At 48.6% G+C, this 19,415-nt stretch overlaps 1 long non-coding RNA gene across 2 annotated transcripts; it reads left to right on the top strand.

Annotated features, from left to right (window-relative positions):
- The first annotated feature begins 5,239 nt into the window (after positions 1 to 5,239).
- Positions 5,240 to 10,811, top strand: LOC147996848 (uncharacterized). 2 transcript variants are annotated; one of them, XR_015651716.1, is made up of 2 exons: positions 5,240 to 5,426; positions 9,382 to 10,811. It is a non-coding gene; the product is annotated as an uncharacterized LOC147996848 (long non-coding RNA). The 2 variants fall into 2 exon arrangements; XR_015651717.1 differs by lacking the exon at positions 5,240 to 5,426 and adding an exon at positions 7,415 to 7,537.
- Positions 10,812 to 19,415: the final 8,604 nt, after the last annotated feature.

Genomic DNA, 19,415 nt, shown 5'->3' with positions numbered 1-19,415 from the left:
GGCAGCATGCAGACACAGACGTGGTGCTGGAGAAGGATCCGAGAGCTCTACATTTGCTCCCTAGGCAGTTAGGAGGGAACTACCACGCTGGGCCTCAAAGCCCATCCCCACAGTGACACACTTCCTCTGACAAGGCCATCCTTGGTAATAATGCTGCTGCTCTCTGTAGCCAAACACTCAAGTGCATGAATCTGTGGGGGCCATACCTACTTATCAACAAGTGAGTCCAGGGATGAGAGAGGCTGAGAGAGACCTTTGTTCTGGGCCTCAAGCTGGAGCTGGCTTCCCGGCACTGCAGTGCAAGTTGCATATTCTACAGCGGCTCAGTGCCTGTTGACGGCATCTTCACCCTGTGACACCAGGGTGGGGAAAGAAAAGTAGGAGGAAAAATATGTCCCCATGTGTGGTGTGCAATGATTGGTTGCATCCTTCCTGTCACTGAGAGGGAGGAGGGTGGCCTGGAGCAACAAGCATGGGAAGTGGTTTTAGTCAGATTTATCATTTGAGCAGACCTTACTGAGACCCTGCTTTTACAGAGAAATGGGTGCTGGCTCATGGATTGGGGGCCCTGACTCATAGGTTTGCAGAGTCCCGGTGAGCAGGGGAGCAGGGAGAAGGGTGAAGGTTTCCTGGAGAGAGAAGGAAAGCTGGCACACAGGCCCACCGAGCCTCCATTCTCTGCCCTGGCTGCAGCCGTTTTTTTCTAGCCATCCATCCATACTCTTCCAGGGCCAGCTCTAGGATGCTCGCTTTAGGCACAGGTGATTATAGGGAAAAGGCAGATGGGAGCTGACCAAAAGATTCATCCTTGGCTGTGACAGTGTGACACTGTGGACAGCTGTGCAGATTCATTTGAGGACCTGGCTTCCCATGCAACTTCTGAGGGGCTCCTGCTCACCAGGTGCAGGGCCACAGACACACACAGACACAGACACACACAGACACAGACAGACCGACAGACAGACACACACACACACACACCCTTCTAGAGAGAGTTGGCACAAGCCAACAGTGGTGGGCCACAAATGAATTGGCCAATTGAAATGCTAATGTAGTAAGTCAGCTAATGTGATAAATTTCATAATTGAATTGCCTTGCTGATCTGCCAGTGAATCCTTTTCCAGGCCAGGAAACACTTGCAGCCCTGTGAGGATGGCCAGGCAGAGGCAGAACTTGAGCATCCACAGCTCCCAGAAACCACATCCCAGCAGGACTTGTGATGAGTCTGCTGCTCTCTGGCTGCCATTGCAGGCTTTTCTCCTTGTCTGCAACCGTGCCCTGTGAACCCTCTGCTGGGACCAGTTCTAAAGGCATCTGAAGCTGACAACTGCCGCCTGCCTTGCCAGGTGTCTCTGGGGCTTGTTAGGACATGGGAGCAGAAACTGAAGGGACAGGAAGGGACTTTGAGGTTGGCAGGGCTCCCCCTCAAGTCCCTTCAGCACAGGGTGAGTGGAAGGAGCTCAGTCTCTGGTCGGCCTGGGTTCACATGCTGCTTGTGTCACTGAGGCCTTCTGGAGGATGGCGTGAGGTGATACCCAGCATTGTACGACACGTCCTGGAATGGTGTCTGGCACGTGGTGGGCTGCTCATACCCAGCTCCCTGTCCCCTTTGCTCTGTCCTCCTGACACAGAATGGAGGTGTTACCTCTGTCTTGTTCTTAAACCTTCCTCGGCCCTGCTTGGTTCCCCCTTGGATGATAAAAGGTAGGCAAGCGTGTCCTGTTCTTCAAAGTGACAGCTCCCTGGGCTGAGATGTGCTCATTGATGAGTACTCGAGTAGCTGTGGAAAGAAAGCCCTGGATCAAACCAGGCATAGCGGCAACCCCTGTACCCCAGCACTTGGGGAGTAGAGGGAGGAGGATCAGGAGTTCAAGGGAAGCTTGGGGAGCACGAACCACTGTCTCAAAAAGGTGCTAGGGCATAAATACCTTTAATCCCAGAACTCAAAATGCTGCCAGGGCAGGCAGATCTCTGAGTTCCAGGACAGCCTGGTCTACATAGCAAGTTATGGAACAGTCAGGGGGTACAAGTGACATCCTGTGTTTTTTTAAAGAAAAAAAAGTGTAAGCTTTGTGGTCTTAGAAATCCAAGCTAGAGCCGGGTGCAGTGGTGCACACACTAATCCCAGGTCAAGAGCAGCTATGGCTACACGGTGAGACCCTCGGTCAAATGTGTAAGTCCACTGAGAAATTGAAAAATGGAGGTTGTGACCCAGACAATGTTGCTGATGGCACTGAGCTAAACCATTAGTGTGTCCCACCGCCTAGCTCTTGACTGCCAGCGTCCAGTTTCAACACAGGATCGGAGTTCTCAACTGGAAGCAGGGATATCTGGAAGTTACATAAGAAATACCCAGAGAACCATTTCCAGTACAAGCTGATAGGTTTGAGGTTGCTGTGTCTGTCTGTCTGTCTGTCTGTCTGTCTCTGGTTGAGGCTGCACGCACTCTGCAGTCTCCTGCAGTCTGCTTTTCTCCTACGCCCTGTCCTTTTCTCGAACTCCCACACTCCTATACACCTCTGCATTCCCTTCAGTCACACACACACCTCACACAGCACATGTACTCTCCTTCCACTCACGCATACACACCACATACTCTCTCACATACTTCACACGCACTCCACACTCTCTCCAGGCACAGCTCACATTATCTCTTCACCCACTCCACACTCCCTTGCCTTTCTCTTGCCCCAATCTTTTATTGATACTCCAAAAGCAGGCAGAAAAAAAAAAGACATTGTATATTCATTGCCAAATCAAAATCAAAAGAATAACCACAGCCCACAAAGAATCAAGAATTACAATTGTTCCCCAAGTTTCAAGCTTCCACTTCTTGGCCTGTGGCCAAAGTAATAATATTTAGTATTTATCAATAATAAGAATAATTGCAAACTTATTATTTAAACTTTAAGACTTATTATACTTCAGAGCTCAGAACTCTAAGGTCAGCTACTTACATTTTCCTCTGAAGCTCTAATGATAAATGACATGGGCAAAGCTGCCAGGCAGTGACCAAAAAGAGTTAACTCTTGACTCACAGTTCCCATAACGTTCTGCTTCTGCACATTGCACACAATGACTCTCCTCAGAGTCCCAGTGTTTTGACTAGATTTACTAGTTTATGATTTTACGTATTCTATACTTGCTTATCTAGGAACCACTCTCACATGTTTTGCAAAACTTATTTCATAACTCCAATAACTTTTTCCTTTCTCGGGGTTGCAGTATTGGCTCTAATTCATTTTCTTCATAACTTCTTCAACTTTCTTTGCAGGTCAAGCATTCATCCGGAACTACCAATTGTGCGGTTATTGCATTGTTTCCAAGATGAGAGCACACAGCGTGCACCTGGACCATTAGGACTGTGCTGTGCTGTGCCCTATGCCTCAAGTTTTGATTGTTTAAGGATCATTATGGGGTTGGAGAGATGGTTCAGTGGCTAAGAGCACTGACTGCTCTTCCAGAGGTCCTGAGTTTAAATCCTGGCAAACACATGGTGGCTCACAACCATCTGTAATGAGATCTGATGCCTCTTCTGGTGTGTCTGAAGACAGCTATAGTGTACTTATATATAATAAATGAATAAATCTTAAAAAAAATCGTTACATCAAGGAACATCTAGTTTCACAGAATTCACCAGAGCAGAAGGAGAGAGAAATAGCAAAGTCAGATATAATAGGATAATTATGCATGCCAAGGCCAACTGAAAAGTAGGCAGAAATGAAATCTATACAGCTATGGTCCAGGGCTAAGGTTGGGGAACTATAAACATGGGGCCTGTAGAAATGGCTCAGTGGTTAAGGGCATTTGCTGCCCCTGCAGATGACCTGGATTGGGTTCCCAGCACCCACATGGCTGCTCATAACCGTCTGTAAACCCCAGTTCCAGGGAAGCTGATGCCCACGTGTGGCCACCAAGGCCCAGGCAAGCAGCTGGCCCATAAACACACATTCAGGCAAAGCACTCATACACATAAAAATAATATAGTTTTAAATGTAGGCATGCCACATACTAGTCACACCTCAAGGACTATGGCCAGCAGTGGGAGCTGCTGTGCGGGTCTATGATAGGCGTCTGGACGTGTCCGTTCTTACTGCAGTGCCCAGTACTGACAGTGGAACTTACTGAGCATCTAGCACATGCCGAGGAGACCCAGAATTCTGCCCTTGCAGCTGCAGACAGAGTTAAGCGCAGTCTGCAGTCCTCTGCAGTAGACCATGGTGGCCCTCAGGAGAAGGTCCCTGTGCTCCAGCAGCACAAAGGCTGTGTTCTTGTAAGAGACAGACAGACGTCCCTCTTGCTATGGGTGCAGGGCATAGTAAGTGTCTGGAAATGCTTGTTGAGTTGATTTTCTCAGGCTCTACTATGTATAAAGGGTGCTGATCAACCAAGAAGCTGGGGTTGTGAGGCAGAGGAATTGTGGGGGAACTTGAGCTAGAAGGGTGGGAGGGGAGGAAGCTGGGGTAGGCTGTAGATCTGGAGAGGAGGGAATGGGTTGAACAAGACTTGAGCACCCAAATCCATTGAAGGCCTTTGAGCGGGAGAGGTTGACCATGCAAAAGTTTCTGAGTGAGGGGCTGTTTATGGGCATCTGTGTATTTGTTATAAATATGCCAACATATGTAATTTGAAGAGACCAGGAAATATCAGCTGGGATGCTCAAAGCTTGGCCCTGTACTTTGCTGAGGGAGGGAGGCCTGTCATTTGGGAGGAGAGGGAGTTGATGCTGTGGTGAGAGAGACTTCTGACAGTGACAGAGGAGCAATGGATCTGCTGGGCATTGGAGGGCACCTGAGGGATTCCTGCTGCCCAGTGACTGCAAGGTGCTGTGGGCTGGGGTTGGGGAGGAAGAAAGTGAGTGTGGGCTGCAAGGCTCACAGTTCATGGTGCTTGGGATGCAGGAGGTCCCAGGCTCAGCTAGCTGATCTTGAATACTGAGTCCAACCACATCTTGGATGTGTGCGTGTCAGTTATCCTCCCCCAATACTGCCTTTCTAGAGTTCCTGTAGGTTCCAGAGAAAGTGTGGTTAATGTGCAGAAGCTTTGCTAATCACTGTCAGAGTGAAGTTCCTTTGAGGCCCCCGGATCAAAAGATTCTTTTCACAGTAGTCCTGAGACATCGCCTGCCTTGCTTGCCTCCTCCTGAGTGCACAAGGCCGGAAGCAGTGGTTCCCACGTGACCCACACACCAGGTTACAAAACTCTGCTGAGTAAAGGATCCATTCACGGTGCAGGTTGGGAATGTGTACAGAGTACAAAAGTTCATTGATATGGGTCAGATTCCACACTTCAGTGGCCCATAAAGAAACCGCCACTGGTCAGGGAAAAGTGGCCGTGGTTATCTGAAAAGGCTGTATCTGGGTGAGATTGGCCTTTCTTCATGTCCTGTAATCAGCACCACGTATCTTAGTAGATTGAAGGCTACGGTAAGTAGAATTCAGCCAGTGTTCTGGAAGAAGTCTCAGATTGAGTAGTGGAAAGCAAGTGCCTGTGAGTATTTCTCCTTCCCTCTCTCCCCACACCTCCTCTCTCTGGGGTGTGTATGTGTGTGTGTAGGTGTGAGTGTAGGTATGTGTGTGTATGTGTGTGTAGGTGTGTGTGTGTATGTGTGTGTATGTGTGTGTAGGTGTGTGTGTGTAGGTGTGTGTGTGTGTAGGTGTGTATGTATGTGTGTGTGTATGTGTGTGTGTTTAGGTGTGTGTGTGTAGATGTGGGTTTAGGTGTGTGTGTAGATGTGTGTGTATGCGTGTGTGTGTAGGTGTGTGTGTTTAGGTGTGTGTGTGTAGGTGTGTGTGTGTAGGTGTGTGTGTAGGTATGTGTTTAGGTGTGTGTGTATGTAGGTGTGTGTGTAGGTAGGTGTGTGTGTGTTTAGGTGTGTGTGTGTAGATGTGTGTGTATGCGTGTGTGTGTGTAGGTGTGTGTGTGTAGGTGTGTGTGTAGGTATGTGTTTAGGTGTGTGTGTATGTAGGTGTGTGTGTAGGTAGGTGTGTGTGTGTTTAGGTGTGTGTGTGTAGATGTGTGTGTATGCGTGTGTGTGTATGTGTGTGTGTGTGTGTGTGTGTGTGTGTGTGTGTGTGTGTGTGTGTAGGTGTGCAGTACTACTTTACCTCAGAGACCCATCCAAACGTAGCTGTCAGACCACTGTGATCTCTGAGGCTCTCCAGGCTCTTTGGAGACCCTTCATCCATCTCCCGTGGGTGCTCCTGTCCAGGTGAACTGAAGGAAGATTACCATGACTGCAAATGCTGGGGCAGTCGGTACGTGATTGTTCTCTCAGGAGGTGGTGCTGGCTACCTTCTTCCTGTGCTCTAAGAAGAGCTGGGGGCCAGCGAGATGGCTTAAGGGTTAACTGTACCTGCCATCAAGCCTGAAGAGCACAATTCAATCCTTGGGATCCACATGGTAGAGGAGAGACAAGTGCCTCCATTTTTTTTCCCCTTAAGCAGCACCCAGCCTGCCCCTGCACTCACTACATGGAAATGCCAGGCTTCAGGGATATCGTTCAGAGATTACCACCTTCAATCTCACTCATTACTGTCACTCTCTCCTTTATGGCAGAGCTCCTGAGTGCGCCTGTTGGTCTGGGCAGGACACAGGCAGAGGTGTGCACCGAACATCTTGACTGAGTACATGGCTGGGCGTGTGGCTCCCACAGCTTTTATGTCAGGCGTTGGTGAGAAGCTGGCCCATTCCACACATCCCCTTGGGTTAGTGGACAGCTCTATCTGGGCAGCTGGCCCATCCTGTCCCAAAGGTAGCATTTTTGGATGCAGAAAGCAGTGACCCGAGGCAGGTCCTGACTTGACACCCAGCTCAGGATAGAAGTGAATTCACTGACGCCTGGGGCGCAGGGCACAATTCAGTGTTACTTGGCTTAACTGGATAGAGCCTGGGGGTGGGCAGGGTTGTTGCTCTGTGTGTAGATAGCAGTCTTGATTCCTGAATCCAGTGACATGCCAGGCTGAGGCCTTCCTCTCCAGCCTTATTCAGGGAAGTGTGTCAGATCTAGAGTCCAATGCCACGTCTTCCCAGGCCTTGCCGTGTTGGGCTCACATAGAAGCCAGAGCCCTGGTTCTGCGCCCGTCCCTGTGGGCCTTTGGGTAAATGTGCTAATGTCTCTGCCCGGTTTCCCAACCTGTGCAGATGGGATTGCTCTGAAGGCCGAGGCCGGATTAGGTGAGGGAGCACACAGGCTGTCTACCAGCAGTTACCCTGAGCTGCCGATTCTCATCTGAGTTACATGGCAGGATTACTGCTGGCTTTCTCTGGCAGTGAAGGTGTGGGACTGGTTTTGGCCCCTGAGCTAGGAATGAAATGGTGTGTCCTTCTGGGTCAGACTCTTAATTAGCAGTGCCACGGGTTTTCCCTCTGACCCAGTAACTGGTGGCATGGTGACAGTTCTTTGGGTCTCTGGGAGTGATCCAAAAGTGGTGTCAATAAGATGACGCTTACCACAAGCATGTGGTTCCGCCAAGACACTGCCATCTGAGGGGTGTTGGCTGCTGCAGTGTTTCCTCACCGGTCCTGACCAAAGCAGGTTGTACTTGGGTCTCGGGATTAGAACTTGTATGTGAACTGTCCAGGAATGGTGGGCACTGGGGTGGGGAGTGGAGAGAAAGACAGTGTTACTTTTTCCTTCCAGAGATTTACTTTTACCTGTGTGCGTGTATGCCAGAACCTGAAGGAATTTATTGTGTGAGGAGAGAGCAGACCAGCAGGAGGGATGGTGGGAGGGGCAAGAGGAGCAAAGTACAAGGACCTGAGTGAGGAATGCAGTGGGGAAAACTGGTATTGTTTTCTTGTGTTTTTTTCCAAAGAATTACTTACTTATTTCATGCTTATTGTTTGCTCTGTCTGCATGTACAGCTCCATGCCAGAAGAGGGCATCCCATCCCATTACAGATGGTTGTGAGCCACCATGTGGTTGCTGGGAATTGAACTCAGGACCTCTGGAAGAGCAGACATTGCTCTTAACTACTGAGCCATCTCTCCAGGCCTGACTCTTCTTTTTGTTTTTTGTTTTTGTTGTTTTCATTTTCCTTTGTTCTTTTTTGTTTTTTGTTTTTGTTTTTTCTTGAGGCAGAATGTATTTGTGAATCAGAGCCCTGGCTTTCCTGGACTCACTTTGCAGACCGGGATGGCCTCAAACACACAGAGATCCTCCTGCCTCAGCGTTCTGAGTGCTGGAATTAGAGGTGTGCACACCACACCTGGCCTTTCTTTACATTTTTACTTACACAATTTGTCACCACATATGACTTGTCACTTACTAGTTGGCTCCTTTCTGACCAGGGTCCCCCGCTGGTCCTTTGTAGTGTTGCTTTATCCTTGCTTGGGTTTCAGAAGCCCTGACCTTTCCCCCCTGCCATGTTCTGCCCCTGGGAAGGCAGAGCTGCTGCCCTGGGAAAGGTCCAGCTCTGTCCCCGGCCTGAACTCTTCCAGGATTTCCCTACTGTAGAACACAGCAGTCTCGATGGCACCGATCGGTGGTGAAACTGCCCAGTTCCCACCACAGTCATCCTGGAACGGGTTATCTGTTATGGAGGCTAACGTGGCCACCCTTCTTCTCTATGCTTGCCATAGGTCTGTGATGGAGCTGGGTGTGGTTTTACATGCCTGTTATCTCAGCAGCCACAGGCTGAGCATTGCATGTTTGAGGCTAGCCTGGGATACACAGTGAAGCCCTATATTGAAAAAAGAAAGTCTGTGATCTGTGAACTTTTTGCTCATTCCAAGGCATTTCTTACCTCCATTCCCTTCCTAAGTTTGGGTACAGGCAAGATGGGGAGTGAGCCAGTATGGAGGCCTCACTTGTGACCTCACTGGTCTCTATGGGGTATGACGTCAGGGACATACCCAGGAGAGGGTACCACAGCACAGCTGATCTTGACCCCGGCAGCAGATGGAAGCTAGGCTGTCCACCTGTTTGTGTTACAGTCCTGGATGTGGCTGTGCCCTGCCCTGTGAGGTCACGGATGAGTGTTAGCTTTCCTTCCTAGCCTTCCTGGGAAAGTCAAGGCAGGACATTTGGTGACCTGAAGAGGAAATCTGTGCTTTACTAAGCCCTGCCCCTCTGTCCATTGTAGACCACAGCCATGACAGACTGTGGGTGATATGTGGGGCAGGCAGGGCATGAGGTGTGGGCTCAGAGCCATGAAGCTGAGACGGGGACACATCGTACTGTTATTCTGCAGACTTCAGGCTTCCCAGACGGCTTGTGGCTTGTGCCTGTGTGTGGTTCAGCCTTCAGTGGCCACCACAGACGATGCTGAGGGAGACCCTGCCTCAAGCAGTCTTTTCATAAGAATTTGCTCAGAGCTTACCATGCTGGTGCATGCCTGGTCCGTGTGGGCATTCTTCTCCCTCTGCTTTACCCCACAGCCTGTGTGCTGCTTCCTGCCTGGGTCAGAAGCTGACAGCACCAGCTCCCGGCAGCAGCAGCTCCAGCAGGCCTTACCTCTAGGCATCGAAATGAAGTTCTCCAGCGTCACCTGTACTCGGTTCCCAAAGCTGCCAGAGGCTTGTGTGGAGAGAAGCGTCCAGAGGCGTGGGCTGTCACCAGCAACCCTGGGTGTGGATATGACATTCACTCAAAGCCTTGAGGTCACCAACAACCCAGGCCTGACAATGGCTAACAGGGAGGAGCAGGGGTCCCTTGTCCCCAGCAGCACAGCCTTTGACTGTAGGGCTGTCTGTGGGAGCTGGGGATGGTGCTCCAGTGTCCTGGACACGGAAGCATAGTCCAACTGAAGACATATTTTATAAGGACAGAAGCCCCAGGGCCACCCAGCCTCAGGTGGGACCCACAAGCTCCATCAGCAGATGATACCAGACTGCTTCCGTCAAGAGGAAATCATCCATGTGCCCTCTGCCAAGAATGAACTCACCCCCCTAAGAGGTGACTTTCCAGAAGCTTCCTTAGATGTAGGGCAGATGCCTGTGGCCAGTCAGACACTGCTTAGGGTTCCCCAGCAGGACTCTAGGCCCCTGAGAGCTGGTAGGGGCCTGATGCCTGCACTTCTCAGAGGCACAGGACAGCAGCAGGTTATACCTCCCAATGTACTGGGCTCCTTTGTGGAGACCCTGTCCTGTGTCCTGTTCCCTAAGAGGTCAGACATGAGTTGAATGGCAGGGGGACCCCACAGTCACGGCAGTTTGCAGGGAGGTTGGATTTCTGTCATTGTGGGCCTAGCATTAAGGCTCCCATCACACCTGCTATCCTCTTCAGCCCCAGCTGACAGCCTGAGTCCTGCCTGTTGTTCCTTGAGCTCAGATAGACGGATCCGAAGAAACTTCCCGAATGTGTTTCTCAAGGGTTCCTCCCCAGTGTCCCCTGCATTAGGTTTGCAGAGTCACCATCTTCTGATGCCAGTGTGGACTCCTCGCTCACCCCTGTTTGTCTAGTGCTCTTGGTTTCCAACCCAGGATGGGGAGTGTTCCATAGTTGGTGGCTTCCCATCGCTGCATGAGGATGGAGCATCCAGAGTGGGTTCTGCTCTTGACAGAAGTGGAGCCACAGTACAGACCGGTTTGGCCAGCCATCAAGCTCCTGGAAGCTCAGCCTGGTACTTAGCTGAGTGACTTAGTCACACACTGCTCCCACCTGAGGTCCAGCTGGTTTTCCATTCCACCTCAGGGTCAGCCTTGCTGGAGAATTGCAGGCTCTTGGCCCATGGACTATGCCATCAGGAGCAATCAGTCTGCACAGCACAGAGGACCTAGCCCTGGTGCTTGCCTGAGCATGGGTGTTGCTTTTATTAGTTTCTAACTTAATAAAAGTGAGGAAGTTCTTGACCTCCTTTGGGTTCTGATCCTGCCTTGGCTATGTGAGTTCTTGATCCAGAGTCTGCCTGTTTGTGCCTGCTGCCTGTGGATTGCAGGAGGCTCTTACCTCCCACCCCACCCCTTCGCCCAAGTCCCTGTGTTAAAACAGTTGCATTCAGTTGGCCAGGCTTGTGCACCATGGGACCCCAGGGGCAAGTGCCAGCCATATCAGCGGTGTGAGGCTATTCATGGTTCACCCAGTGACTGTTGGGTCACAGTTTTACAAAGGGCAGTTGGTCCTCATGGGTTACATTAATGCCCTATGGGCCACTGTCCTTCCATTACCCTGAACTGTAAACACAGGAGTAGGTATGTGCTGGTTAGATGCAGCTGTGTGAGCTGGGTGGTCTAGCCTGGGCACCCCTCACTCAGCATAGCCCAAGGAGGTGGTGCCAAGGTCCTGGGCCTGATGCCTCTACTACCATGGCCCGGGGTGTGACTGCTGCATGGCTCTCACCGTCAGTAGCATCAGCAGCATGCAGACTGGTGCACGTCAAACCGCAAGGGGCCACTGAGTCACTGACTCAGACTGGAGCGACCATTCCATGTATGGAGCTTCTCAGAAGGCATCATCCTGGCGCCGTGGTTCCGAGGTTATGAGCACTTACAAGGATCAGTGTTTGGTCCCAGAACCCACATGGTGACTTCCACCTGCCTGCAAGTACAGTGTCATAGGACCCAGCACCTTCTTTTGGCCTTTGTGTGTATCAGGAGCACACATGGTACACACACCTATAGGCACACACCCATATCCATCTCTGTGAACGTATCCTAGAGCCGAGATGGTCTCCTACCTCAGTCTGAGTCTCCCACACTCTAGTCCCCTCAGACAGCTATCGGCCCTCCACGTTTTTCCCTCACCTCAAAACCTTGCCAGGGTTTTTGGTGCCCTTTCTACCATAGCACATGGATTTGACTTTGTAATATTTGCACATTGGAGACAGGGGGCCCCTGACATGCTGTGTGTCCCCAGAAAAGACAGTTTAGGTCTCTGAACCTCAGAGGTTCCCCGATGAGCTCTTTGTCCCCAGAAAAAACTCTGTAGGTCTCTGAACCTCAGTGAGTACACCTGAGAATGTTTCAGTGGCTTTGATGAGGAAGATGAAGTCAAGACAAACCTGGAGAGGGGTGTGGTGGCCCAGGCCTGTAACCAGTCACTTAGGAAGCTGAGGCAGGAGAATCATAAGCTTGACAGTTCTAAGCCCGCCTGGGCTACCGGTTGAGATACTGCCTCATTGATGATGCACACAGCTTCTTTAGAACATACAAAGCCCCACCTATTTTTTGGGAAATGCTATACAATTGTGAGCCATTCTTGGTACCCTCAATGCTTTGGCCAAGTACAGGGCCCCTATAATAACTCTTTCCTGACTCAGCCTCCTGGAGTGTACCCACAAGGTAGACTGGTTTTTGTCACTGTGTGTTGTGGTTTAATCAGCACAACCACGGACACCTTTGCCCAAACTCTGCACTTTGTGGCAGTGCTTTGGTCTCTTTTCGACCCAAGTATGAGCTTGGGTCAAAGTTCACTCTAGTGTAGCAGAAGAGATGGGCTTAGGGGTGACAGGGCAAGGTCTTTGCACATGAGGCTAGCCCACTTGTCCATTGTTTGGCCTAAGGCTGTCTGTCTGTCTGTCTAAGAAGGCGGCTCCCCTCTTGTCACTGAGTCTACAGCATCGCTAAGGAAACGTGGATCTCCGTCTGGGTGATGGCTTTGTGGGTAAAGTGAGGGTGTGAGTTCAGATCCCCAGCAGCCAGGTAGAAGCCCTGTGCAGTGGCATGGATCTGTAGCCCCAGCCCTTGAGACATGATCTGCTCATGCCAGCCAGCGTAAGCAGATGGTATGAGAGAGCCTGCCTCATGAGAACTGAGGTTGAGAGTAAATGAAGACAATATCCAATCTTGACCTCTGGCCTACACACACACACCCACACCCACACCCACCCACCCACACACACACACACACACACACACACACACACACACACACTTCTGTCTAAGGGAGAGTTAAATGATACCCGAAGCCCTGAGCGGGGAAGTGAGCCAAGACTCTGTGCTGATGTGGGCCAGAGGGGCTGAATGTCTGCTCACCACTCACTCCCTGGGTCTTTGCCTCAGCAAGTAGATCTCTAGGCAGGACCTGGAAGACCTGGTACCCAGCATGGTGGTCGGGGGTGGGGAACAGGTTTTCTTAAGGAACCAACAACTTTCTAGGGGAAGGGTCCCCTTCTCTCATGCCAATTCATTATTTGTGTATCCTTTGAAAGACAACATTGATTTTGTAAGAAATTAAGCAAATAGGATAGAGAATTTCGTGGGGTTCCATTAATGATGTTCTCTTGCCCCATAGAACGCTTCCTCCAAGGTGTGTGAGAGTGTAATTATATGTGTGATGGAAAAAATGCCTAGAAAAGAGAATCCAGTCAAGCTTCTCTGGAGACAACAGAAACTCCATTGGAAGGGCATCTATCCGGTTCTGCCTTTCTGCCAGGAAGCTCGAAGCCAATCATGAAGTTCTCATAGTATCTTCCTTAGCATGAATGTTTTTTCCATGACCCAGAATCCAGTGTAGTAGCCACTTCTGTCTGAGTGGTTGTCACAGCCAGAATTCAGAGGACCTTGTCTTGTGTTTAGAAAGTGTATCCATTCAAAAAGCTCCCTTCGGCTCTCTGATGTGGAGGCTTTTCTCTCAGAGTCACAGTCTGATTGTGGGCAGGAAGAGCTGTGTTCTGTGGCGTACCAGACACCAGTCTTCAGGCTGAAGGAAGCGTGTTCCTGTTCACTGCTCTTCAGAGCATATAGTGAGTCCAGATCGGCTGGCTCATGCTCACATGACCTTTTTTCTTTTCTTTTTGTTAAATTTTATTTTTCTTGGATATCTTATGTATTTACATTTCAAATGTTATTCCTTTTCCCCCTTCTCCCATACCCCCCCTTGCTTCTAAGAAGATTCTCCTACTCTCACCCACCCAACTCCAACCGCAACATCCTGGCATTCCCCTATATTGGGAAAACGAGCCTTCACAGGACCAAGGGCTTTTCCTCCTATTGATGCTAGACAAGGCCATCCTCTGCTACATATGTCGCTGGAGTCATGGGTCCCTCCATGTGTACTGATTGGCTGGTGGTTTAGTCCCTGGGAGCTCTGGTGGGGTCTGGTTGGTTGATATTGTTGTTCTTCCTATGAGGTTGCAAAACCTTTCAGCTCCTTCAGTCTTTTCTCTAACTCCTCCATTGAGGTCCCCTTGTTCAGTCCAATGGTTAGCTGCAACCATTCTCATCTGTATCAGTAGGGCTCTGGCAGAGCCTCTCAGGAGACACCCATATCAGTCAGCAAGCACTTCTTGGCATCAGCAATAGTGACTGGGTTTGGTGGCTGCATATGGGATGGATCCCCAGGTGGGGCAGTCTCTGGATGACCTTTTCTTCAGTCCCTGCTCCACTCTTTGTCCCTGTATCTCCTCCCGTGAGTATTTTGTTTTACCTTCTAAGAAGGAATGAAGCATCCACATTTTGGTCTTCCGTCTTCTTGGGCTTCATATGATCTATGAATTTTTTTCTTAGGTATTCCAAGCTTTTGGGATAATATCCACTTATCAGTGAGTGAATACCGTGTCACACACTCTTTCTTAAAGGGTCCCTGGCATGAGCAGAGTTTGCCCATGCACAGTCAGGCATTTTCCTCCCTACTCCCTGTGAAAGACAGGGCTGTTTACTCCTGTGCTGGGGCTCCAGGACTCTTATCAGCATGTCACCTTTCTTAGGGAGAAGAGGCCAGCACAGTGCTCCCACCCCAGAGGCTGCTGTGGACTCAAGAGTCCCAAGACTTTCCCAGTGCTGTGACTGCTCTGGCTGCTCTCCCCATGCTGCCTCTCCCCCTTCCCCATTTTACAACAGAACGACACAGTCGACACCAGTCCAGAGTAGCACAGCATTGCCCAGACTATAAAAGCTTCAGAGCAGCAAGAGACATGTTAAGAATGGGTAGTCCCGAGGGGAGGCAGACAGCAAGGCACAGGCCACTGAAAGGGCCATCCGTGCCTTTGGAATTCTATTGACAAATGCCCAGCAGCATAGCCTGTCTTTGTATGCCTTTCTGTTCATTTTGTCACATCAACCACCACAATCAGCCACCCATCCATCCATCCGTAGACCTATCCATTCACAGAAGTGGCATTCTGAAGTCCATAGAAACTGACTGGAGCTTTTGGTTTGGTTTTCCCCAGTGGTGTGTGGTCTAACAGTGTGCAGCTCCGTTGACTCCTGTGGTCCTGAGGGTAGACAGTGGATCTCTTTAGCACCCTTGTCTTCCTAGGTGTTGGTTTCTGGTAGGCTTGGGCTACTATTGGGACCCATTCTAATTGGGGGGCATTATGCTTTGTACCTGCTATACCTGTAAGGTCATTTTGACTTAAGAGACACATGCTTGTCATGTTATTAGGGGACAGAACTATTATTTAAAAGTTCATTCTTAAGAATGAACATGTGAGGGCTGGAGGGATGGCTCAGTGGTTAAGAGCACTGACCGCTCTTCCAGAGGTCCTGAGTTCCGTTCCCAGCAACCCCATGGAGTCTCACAACCATCTGTAATTAGGATCTGATGCCCTTTTCTGGGGTGTCTGAAGACAGCGACAGTGTACTCATATATAAAATAAATAAATCCTAAAAAAAAAAAAAAGAATGAACATTTGGAATCCCCGAGGTTCCATGTTAATGTCTCCCCTGTGATAACATACCACTACCTGCTATGAGCCATTTGCAGGGGGAAGGGTGTTAGGTTTCACCCCTCCCCCAACTCCTCACAACTCCACTCCCCCCAGAATGGCTGAGGTGCAAACTTAACAATCAAAGTAGACCTTGCAGCCAGGTTCTCCTGGCATCCCTCGGTTCCTATCTGTTACAAGGCCTTCCTGGCTGGCATACCCCACTGTCTCAGTTAGGGTTTCTATTGCTCTGGAGACATCACGACCAAGGCAACTCTTATAAAAGAGAACACTTAATTGGGACTGGCTCACAGTTTCAGAGGTGCGGGAGAAGCTGAGAGTTCTACATCCTGGTTGGCAGGCAGCAGCAGAGGACTGTGCCACACGAAGAATAGTTTGGACTTATATGAGATCTCAAAGCCTGCCCTCACAGTGATACATTTCCTCCAGCAAGCCACACCCACTCTAACAAGCCACACCCACTCCAACAAGACCACACCTCTTACGGTGTGCAGCTAGTGCCAGTTCCTATGGGGCCAAGCATTCAACCAGGAGTCTATGGGGGGGGGGGGCATACATAATCAAAGCATTATTACATCTGTTTCTATCTTCAACTTCTCCAGTAACTGCGAAAATTCCACCCTAAATATGACTGTGATTTTGCCAGAGGTCCTGGGTATTTCATAAAATGGATGATGGACTAACTCATGGTCCTTGAAATGTCTAAAAACCCAACTAGGCATAATGGCTTACAAACATAATCCCAGCACTTGGGAGGCTGAGGCAGGGGGATTTTCTTGAGTTTGAGGCCCAGCCTGGGCTACATAGTGAGTTTCTGGCCAGTTTGAACTACTTAGTGATGCCTTGTCTCAAAAATAACAGGGATTCAACAGGTGACTTAGTGGGTGAAGGGACCTGTTATGCAAGCCTGAAGTCCTGAGAGTTCATCTCTGGAGCCCACCATGGAAAGGTATAAGGAGATAACTCACTTCATAATGTTGTCCTCTGATATCCACATTGCACTTCATGGCACAAGTCGCGCCCCTCCCCCGCCCCCATCATACACACGCACAAACACACACACACACACACACACACACACACACACACACACACACACACACACACACACACGTTTTAGCAATGGTTTCTATTGCTATGATTAAAAAAAATGACCACAGCAAGTTGACGGAGAAAGGGTTTATCTGACTTATGTTTCTATACTGAAGCCAGGACAGAGCTCAAACAGGGCAGGAACTACCACAGCTTGAGGTGGTCCAGGCCCCACCCACTTCATTCAGAGTCTGGGCCTGATGGTCAGGATGGCTCAAAGAAAACAAAGGAGAGAAATGAGGCCTAGCTCTCTGCTGGCAGTTTCAAGAAGCTCCCTGATCCCTGCGGGGTAGATAGTTTTCAGGAAGAAGTAGCCAAGAGAAGCCCAAGCTTTGTGGAGTAACTATCATTTGAAAGCTGGTGGGGGAGCTGTATCTTGGATACCCTGGGAACAGGGATGGCACAGGGGTGCTGTGGGCAGTAGTTGGTTCACATCCTTCTAAGCTGGGGTATTCACCACCCCAGGCCCTTTCCTGTCTGTACTTGCCACTTTCTTTCTTTCTTTCTTTCTTTCTTTCTTTCTTTCTTTCTTTCTTTCTTTCTTTCTTTCTTTCTTTCTTTCTTTCTTTCTTTTATTGGGTATATTTTATTTACATTTCAAATCTTATTTCCTTTCCCAGTTTCCCGGATATAAGCCCCTTATCCCATCCCCCTTCCCTTCTTCTAGAAGGGTGTTCCCCTCCCCATCCATGCCCCCCCCAACATTCCCCTACACTGGGGATCCAACTTTGGCAGGACCAAGGGCTCCTCCTTCCATTGGTGCCCAACAAGGCCATCCTCTGCTACATATGCAGCTGGAGCCCTGGGTCAGTCCATGTATAGTCTTTGGGTAGTGGTTTAGTCCCTGGAAGCTCTGGTTGGTTGGCATTGTTGTTCTTATGGGGTCTCAAGCCCCCTCAGTTCTTTCAATCCTTTTCTAATTCCTCCAACAGGGGTCCCATTCTCAGTTTGATGATTTGCTGTTAGCATTCGCCTCTGTATTTGACATGCTCTGGCTGTGTCTTCAATTCGATTCCACTGATCTGCCTGTCTCAGATACCATACAGTTTTTATCACTATTGCTCTGTAATACTGCTTGAGGTCAGGGATGGTGATTCCCCCAGAAGTACTTTTATTGTTAAGTATAGTTTTTTGCTATCCTGGGTTTTTTGTCATTCCAAATGAATTTGGAAATTGCTCTTTCTAACTCTATGAAGAATTGTGTTGGAATTTGGATGGGGATTGCATTGAATCTGTAGATTGCTTTTGGCAAAATGGTCAGTTTTACTAATATTAACCCTGTCAATCCATAAGCATGGGAGGCATTCTGAGATTTCTTCAATTTCTTTCTTCAGAGACTTAAAGTTCTTGTCATACAGATCTTTTATTTGCTTGGTTAGAGTCACACTGAGGTATTTTATATTATTTGGGACTATTATGAAGGGTGACGTTTCTCTAATTTCTTTCTCAGCCTGTTTATCTTTTGTGTGGAGGAAGGCTACTGGTTTGTTTGAGTTAATTTTGTACCCAGCCACTTTGCTGAAGTCATTTATCAGCCTTAGTAGACTTCTGGTGGAACTTTTGGGGTGACTGAAGTACATATCATATCATCTGCAAATAGTGATATTTTGACTTCTTCCTTTCCAATTTGTATACCTTTGACCTCCTTTTGTTGTCTGATTGCTCTGGCTAGAACTTTGAGTATTGAATAAGTAGGGAGAGAGTGGGCAGCCTTGTCTAGTCCCTGATTTTAGTGGGATTGCTTCAAGCTTCTCTCCATTTAGTTTAATGTTAGCTACTGGTTTGCTGTATATGGCTTTTACTATGTTTAGGGATGGGCCTTGAATTCCTGATCTTTCCAGAACTTTTATCATGAAGGGGTGTTGAATTTTGTCAAATGCTTTCTCAGCATCTAATGAAATGATCATGTGGTTCTTTGAGTTTGTTTACATAGTAGATTATGTTGATGGATTTCCATATATTGAACCATCCCTGCATCCCTGGGATGAAGCCTACTTGATCATGATGGATGATCATTTTGATGAGTTCTTGGATTCAATTTGCCAGAATTTTATTGAGTACTTTTGTGTCAATATTCATAAGGGAAAGAAATTGGTCTGAAATTCTCTTTCCTTGTTGGGTCTTTGTGTGATTTTGGTATAAGAGTAATTGTGGCTTTGTAGAAGGAATTTGGTAGTGCTCTGTCTGTTTCTATTTTGTGGAATAGTTTGGACTGAATTGGTATGAGGTCTATGAAGGTTGATAGAATTCTGCACTAAACCCATCTGGTCCTGGGCTCTTTTTGGTTGGGAGAATTTTAATAACTGCTTCTATTTCTTTAGGAGTTATGGGATTGTTTAGATGGTTTATCTATTCCCGATTTAACTTTGGTACCTGGTATTTGTCTAGAAAATTGTCCATTTCCTCCAGATTTTCCAGTTTTTTTGAATGTAGGCTTTTGTAGTAGGATCTGATGATTTCTTGAATTTCCTCAGATTCTGGATTCTGTTATGTCTCCCTTTTCATTTCCGATTTTGTTAATTTGGATACACTCTTTGTGACCTCCAGTTAGTCTGGCTAAGGGTTTATCTATCTTGTTGATTTTCTCAAAGAACCAGCTCCTCCTGGTTTGTTGATTCTTTGAATAGTCCTTTTTGTTTGTACTCGGTTGATTTCAGCCCCGAGTTTGATTATTTCCTGCCTTCTACTCCTCTTGGTTGTATTTGCTTCTTTTTGTTCTAGAGCTTTTAGATGTGCTGTCAAACTGCTAATGTATGCTCTCTCCTGTTTCTTTTT

The sequence above is a fragment of the Rattus norvegicus genome, chromosome 1, assembly GCF_021556685.1.
Source record: "Rattus norvegicus strain SHRSP/BbbUtx chromosome 1, alternate assembly SHRSP_T2T, whole genome shotgun sequence".
NCBI classification, from domain to species: Eukaryota; Metazoa; Chordata; class Mammalia; order Rodentia; family Muridae; genus Rattus; species Rattus norvegicus.
This window is presented reverse-complemented; position numbering and strand designations above follow the sequence as displayed.